Genomic DNA, 6,958 nt, shown 5'->3' on the forward strand with positions numbered 1-6,958 from the left:
AGTTCTTGGCTGAATGCCTGTGTGAATACCTAGGATGGATATGGCTCCCCAGTGTTCACTGGAACTCATTTTGCTGTTTGTTTCTCTGTGTCCTGAGCAGTGTTTAGATTAGGTCAGCTTGGCTTTTGGTCCTGAAGTAGAGCAAACAGCAACCAAAAGGGGGGAAAAAAATAAAGGTGAGATGGGCAGAGAAACAGTTTCCCTTTAACATCTTACTTCTAGGGTGGAACTGGGCTTTTTATTAGTTGGGTTATTCTGAAGTATTTTGCATACAACAGTGACAAGAGTAAAGAGATTTAGGAAGCAAATCCTATTATACGTATGTAGGCTAAAAGATGTAAAAGTAACTTTTGAGCTGTTGGAAAAACAGTATCGTTAATGATGTGCTTCAAACCTATAAACTTTTATGTACTGTGTGGACAATTTTTGGTGCTTGTGGAATGTAAATGTTTGAAGGCGGGAAGCCAGGAAATAATCTAGACTATAAGAAATGTCTGTAATTGATTGACAGGCTGAATTTCAAGGCAGAACTGGGAGGAAAGTATGAGTGGGAGGGAGGAATACCATTAAGTCTAGCAAATCTTGGACTGTAATCTCTATTAACTGTGTAGTTCAGAAATAAGTCTGCATTTGCACAGACCCCTTCCGTATTCTGTTCTAAACAGGTATCAGAAAAAATGCTAAAGCATTTCAGTTGACATAGTTGAGCGCTCAAATATTAGTAAGTGTCATAGCAGGGACTGTTGCTGCTTGTGAGTCTGCGTGTAATGCATAACTGGGTACTTCTTCTCCTGCAAAGCTCTGCTCACTTCGTGTGCCTTCTGGACGATGCACGGCGCACCGGGTGCTGCATGGTGTCAGCCAGTGGCTAACAGGAGGTGCTCAGAGAAAGGGGGCATATAGACAGTGATCCTTCCATGGTTTATGTGCTCCTGTCTTCTCTCGGTTACTGTTTGTTGCTTTTAAGGGTTTTGGTTTGTTTTTTTTTTAAGTAGACCTCCAGAGCTGCAGACTGTATCTGCAATAGCCACCGATGGGTTTACTTTCCATTAATTTTGTCTCATCCCTTCTATTAATAAGCTATGTACTTGCAGCTTCACCAGTTCGCTGCAGCAAGAAGTTCTACACCTTGATTTTCTGAGTGGGAAAAGTATTTCCTTGTTTTTTACATCCATTAACTGGTAATATTCTGTTCCCTAACCTCTTGAATGGATAAAGGCAATGAACAGCACAACACCCTTTCAGAAGGTGTCGGGTAGTCCAAGCCACAGTTACTACAGACAAAGCTGAGGTACAAGTCCATGCTTAGTCCCTGAATACTGATGAAAGGAAAGGGTATTTGCTCTAACAAACAAACTGCTACGCCCGTTCACAGGTCTGTGTTAAAATTGCCCTTCCCACTTTTAGCACTGGCATCTCCTGAGCGGGGTGCTGCCACGCTGTTCAGTTTCAACATCTTAACTTCCCAAACAGTGAAGTTCATCCTGTTCTTCCCCATTCTGGTTCCTTTGTGAAAAAGCTGTATCTTACAAGTGTCTTCAAGTCTGAAAATATTTTACAGAAATGATATTTCCACTAACAGATCCTTCAGGTTCGCCAAGAAAAATAAAAAGGACTTCAGGCCATTTTGCTAACCTCATTTCATCTGTTGCTGACTTTGTTAGTCCTCCAGGCTCTGTGGGTTCTTCAGCAAAGTCCTGAAATGGCCTTCCTTCTGAGTGGTGTCTAGTTGCTTGCAGTGAGCCAGGCTCTAAAACTGTGCCATTACAAGGCACCAATGTGACAGTTAAATTAACTGCCTGGATGTCCCTCGCCAAAGACTCCTGTCATGCTGCACGTTAGCTATGGGGTTTTTTTAAAAGTACTGGATAGGAGCCCAAACTGACTAAAATAACTCAACAATGCTCACCACGCTCAGTGTATTTCAAGTACAAAATACTGGTAAAATTTGTCTCTGGACCAGTAACCATTTTAAAAATGCCTCTGGCTTTGAGTTTCCTGGACACTGCTGTAAAACAGCACTGAGCAGCAGTTGTACAGAGCAGGTGGTATATTCTAAGTGCTCAGTTTAAGATGAGGCGTTATCCACTGTGTCTGTCATCCTGCAGAAATATTCTGTCGGGACGGTGAAATGCTTGAGCAAGGCAGCTGTGGAAGCTATTTCTATAACTTGGTATCATAGATGTTACTCTCTAACTAAAACATGCATCCTGTTTTCAAACAGGAGAAGGGATCTGCTGCATTAAGCTGAGGGTTAGATGAGGAAGAAGACTTCTTCAGAAGACTGCTTTATCAGTAGCCCTGCTTTCCTACCTAGTCCAGATCTTTGCAGTTCCATTTAGGATAAAATTGTCTTCTCTTTGCATAGGTTTGTGATCTTCGGTGAAGTCATGATCCTCTGTTTATGACAAGCCTGATAACACAAATATTTTAGCATATACAGCGGGGGGATCAGCTAAGAACAGGACTTTGTGGTGTTTTGTGCTGTACACGCATACCAGCACATGAGCAGTGTTCCTCTGATGCTTTGCCTGAGAACCGGAGGAAGGAACTCCATCTGAATCCCTCTACCCTGCTGTCAAAGGGAGAAGGTGCACCGGTATTGCTACCCCAGCTCTGGAGAGTGGGATGGGAGGTGGAGCAGAAGCTATGAGTGTCAGGGCATGAGACTAGGATCATGACGGCATCTGCTTCTATTTCTTTGCTATTGCTTCCCCACCCCCCCCAGTAGCAATGCTGCTGTCCACACTGCTACAAATCATGCAACACCACCAACTCCAGCAGCTTTGGTAGGGTAGCAGGTCTGGTCAGGCAGCTTATTGAAATAATCAAGCTGCCTTCGTTGCCTGTAAATTGCCTGTAAATATTTCCTTAATCAAGCCTGGGTTTTGTTTTGGGTTGGTTTGGGTTTTTTTCCCCTGTGGCTTAAAATCATTTAACAGAGGTAGGCTGTAGCATACTGGACCACCTATTTCCATCTGAGAGAAGCCTTTGATCTTGTGATACTCTTTGGGATATTTGGGAGATGTCCCAAACCCCCCACCCCTAATCTGGAAGGTGCCAGATCAGACTCTACCTTCTCTTTTTGGACTTCAGCAAGCAGGCTACCTAGACAGCAGCGAGTGCCATAGTTCTGTTTGGTGGCACAGCTACACTCCCGCTGAGGCATCCAAAGGCTGGGTTGCACATGGGTCTCGGGAAGTTCCTAAAAGCAATGGATAGAGGAGAGGTAGGTGGACACTACAGGGCACAAGGCCACTAGATAACCAACCACTCTTGCCAGAAGGAGTTTTGTGGTCTCTCGACAGCAGAGATAGTACTTGTCCACTCTGGTATCTGCCTTAGGCCAGCCCTCAACCTGGCTTTGCAATGGCTAGTGATGCCTTGTAGTTCATGGAGAGGGAAAGGACAGTGCAAGTAAGGGCAGGAACTGCTGTGTGCTTCCTGCAGTGATAAACTGGGGTCACGCTGTAAGACATGCCCAGACAAACTACTGCCAACCACATCTGGAGGATGCCCATTTGTCTGGCATCCAGAAAGGCACAGCAAAACTCGTGTATTGACAACTTGCCATTTAGAACTAGCACAGATCCTTCTGGAGCTGCATGGAGTTCAACACCAGAAAGCAGCTAAGCCTGAACCGTTAGCTCAGGCATCCTGAGGTCTGGAGTTGTGTACGCACATGTGACTTTGTAGTATTTTAGGTTAACACATCACAACTTCAGCCCATTGTTGGAGCTGAAAGAAGGCATGCTTGCACAGCTTTTGCTCATTTTTTTGTACTGGTGAGCAGCTTAGCTGAAGACTTATGCGCTGGACTGCTGTTGCTTTTGCCATTTTTGCTCAAGGCAATAGCAGAGCAATCTGCATGTGGTAAACAAACTGGAAAAGAATAGCCAGGATTTTAGGCGCTCTCTTCCCTTCTGGCAACTCCATTCCACTAGTGCAAATATTTCATGACCACTCAGGATGACTGTATAACCATCTGTGAATTTGGGGGTTGTTGTGGTTTTTTACACTATTTTTTCTCCCCAGAAGCAAAGCCTGTAACAAAGTGGAACGTAAAACTCTGCTGGATCTAAACTTCCTGTCACCTTTGCCAGTCAGGTCTCCTTGTCCTGGAGGAGGTAGGGGGTTCTTAGCTTTCTCTTTTCCTTTTTTTTTTTTTTAATTACTTATCCATAATTATTTATTACTTGTCCGAAGTCTCTCAACAGAAAACATCCTGTGTTCTCCAACAGCCCTCATCCTGCAGCCAGCACAGGAAACACACAAATGCAGAGAAGCTGTCTTTGAAGCACTGTTTGCATCTGTGTGGATTGTTTTATTGCAAGCATGTGGTGCTTCTTACCTGCAAAATTTTATCGAGAGGTCACCTCGTGCATCTCGGTGGCATCTACGCGCAGGGATGCCAGAGCCCCACCCTGCACGCCTCGCTGCTCAAGCTGCATGCGCTCCTCCGGCTTGGGTGCACTGTGCGCCTGGCAGTGGGAACTGCATGCTTCAATCATGTTTAATTTCACAATTGAGGTGTTTCATTTGCCTTCAGATGGCACTGCAAAAGGACATGTATTGGTGGGATTTCAATGCTCTGCGTTGCTTTTGTACTGCTTGCTTCACCTGATGCAAAGGCTTTTGTCCTGCAGCACCCGCTTGTTTCTCCATGCAGATGCAGAACAGGCTACAAAACTATTTCAGTATCATGCAATAATGAAATACAAATAGAGCATTTACAGTTTAATCTACAACAATGTACCACCACCTGCTTTCATACACCCCACAGATAACCTGGGGACAGCACAGCCTGGGCAGGACAGCCCGCAGCACCTGAAGCTTTCTGGGAAGACATGGACTCCCATGCCTGCAAACTCCCCTGAGTGTGCCCTTCTCACAGGGCTTGCACCTGCCTCCTTCACCTGTGTCCTCCCCTGCATTCACTGGGTTTCCCCTCTGCCCCTTCCAGCACCCTGCAGGGGAAGGGGGCCCAAGCTGTGACAGATTCAGCAAGAGCTCTGGCCCTCAGTATTGCACCCAGGCCAGAGGTTTGCTCTCTGTACCGCATCCCAGGCCCGGTCTAATCCCCAGCCCCCGAAGGCGTGGGGTGGCCAGCCTGGGGCAGGTGTGGGGGACATCGCCTGTCCCCACAGCCACACGACATGGCCCCCAACAGCGTGCAGCTCCTCACGGGCCACAACAGGCTCAAGCAACCATTTCTCCTACTAAAAAAATCTTATTTTATTGGGTCTTTCCCCCTTTCACAGACTATCTCAGGTAGCTTTGCTCCAGAAAGCCCCTTTGTCCAGGAAACGCGGGTTTGGTCGGGCCAAGGCCGCGTAAAGGCATGATCCGGCCTCTCTTCACCCGCGGGAGGCGGCAACACGCCGCGCTGCCTTTTCAAACGGGGAGCGAACTAACTAGAAACGCTGAAACCGCCCTAAAACGGGAGATGGGGGGAAGTGAGTTCAGGCCAAGATTCCGACCCCGCCGCCCGCCCCCTCACGGGGCGGCTCCGCGCAGGGCGAGGCCGAGGTCTCTTCCCCTACGGCCGCGTTGGGTCAGCACAGGGCGGAGCGGCCCGCTGAGCTCGGCCCGGCTGAGCGCGGCTCGGCTGAGGCCCGGAGCAGCTCCGCCCCGTCCCGCCAATGTCGCTCCTCGCCCCGAGGGATCGATTGGTTGCGGCTCCGTTTGGGGGGGCGGCTCGGGGAAGTGGGGAGCGCCAGAAAGGTCCCCTATGTGTTCTGCGGGGCGAAGCGGCGCGAAAAACCGCCTCAGGCTCCGGCTGGCGCGGGCGGCGGGCGGCCTCCTGCCCCCTGGCGGGTCGCCGCGGCGCGGAGCGCTGAGGGGAAGGCGGGCGGGCCGGACCTGAGGGGGACGGTGGGCCAAGCCTTCATTAAAAGCGAGGCGTTGGGCGCTGGTGAGGCCTTTCCCTGGTCGCCCGTGGGGCGCGAAGGGGTGAGCTCCCACACGGGCGTCGCGCCCGGAGGCCTGGAGCGGAGCCAGCGCTGGCCCAAGCACCGGCTGGCAGGCACCTGCCTGACACCGGTCACCCCGCACCTCGAAAGCCGGCCTTGGTGCGCGGCGGCTCTGCGGGGCTTTGCTCCCTTGGGTTCCGTGAGGTGCCTCGGCGGTGATGGGATTTCGCTTCGATACGTGGCTGCTCCTGGCAGCCTGGAAGGATGGCCTTGTGAAGGGCAGGGAGGCCCGGTGTGAGAAAGGAGGAAAAGCAAAGTTGTGGCATGGGTCTCAAAACGTTTCAGCTGTTGCCTGAGGGATGTGAGGAAAGTTTATGTTAATTTACTCAAATATCAAGGGAAACAGCTTTGGCAAGGTAGTGGTTTTCCCAGGATGAAGCTCCATCCTTCAGCATGCTCCCTGGGTGTGCTAACCCCTCAATTTCCCTAAATACTGGGCATTTGGTTATATCATTTGTGGTAACAAAAGACCGTATTCACATCTTGTCCTGATCTTCTAATATAATTTTACTCATTTGCAGACTTTAAAGCGCGGCTGCTCAGTGCTCTTGCAAACCAAATCTCACAAGCTGACGTTAACTAATTCACAAAGAAGCCTGACTCACAATTTTAAAAATAAAGTGTAAGTTTTCCCAGCGGTGAAGACAGGACACCGGGGTCTGGCTTCCACTACTGCCCAGCCTCAGGAAAGCTGCATTGCCGGTGACTCGGCTTCCTTTTCGTACGTCGGGGTTAGGGACAGCAGATTCTCTGGAAAATGGCTTGTACCCTGAGCAGTAATAAGTGAAGAAAATAGTAACAGCGAAGGGCTGTTCATACAGATCCCGTAGCCTGCAGCCCAAGCACGGGCACGTAAGGCCTGCTCACACAGATCCCGAAGCTGCCAGCCTGAGCAGGGGGTCAGGGAGGTGGAAAGGCTGGAGCTCCCCTCGGGCTGGAGGTTTCCTCCTGGGCAGACCGAGGCCAGACTCGTGGGCCGAGGCAGG

The sequence above is a fragment of the Phalacrocorax carbo genome, chromosome 3, assembly GCF_963921805.1.
Source record: "Phalacrocorax carbo chromosome 3, bPhaCar2.1, whole genome shotgun sequence".
Lineage (NCBI taxonomy): Eukaryota > Metazoa > Chordata > Aves > Suliformes > Phalacrocoracidae > Phalacrocorax > Phalacrocorax carbo.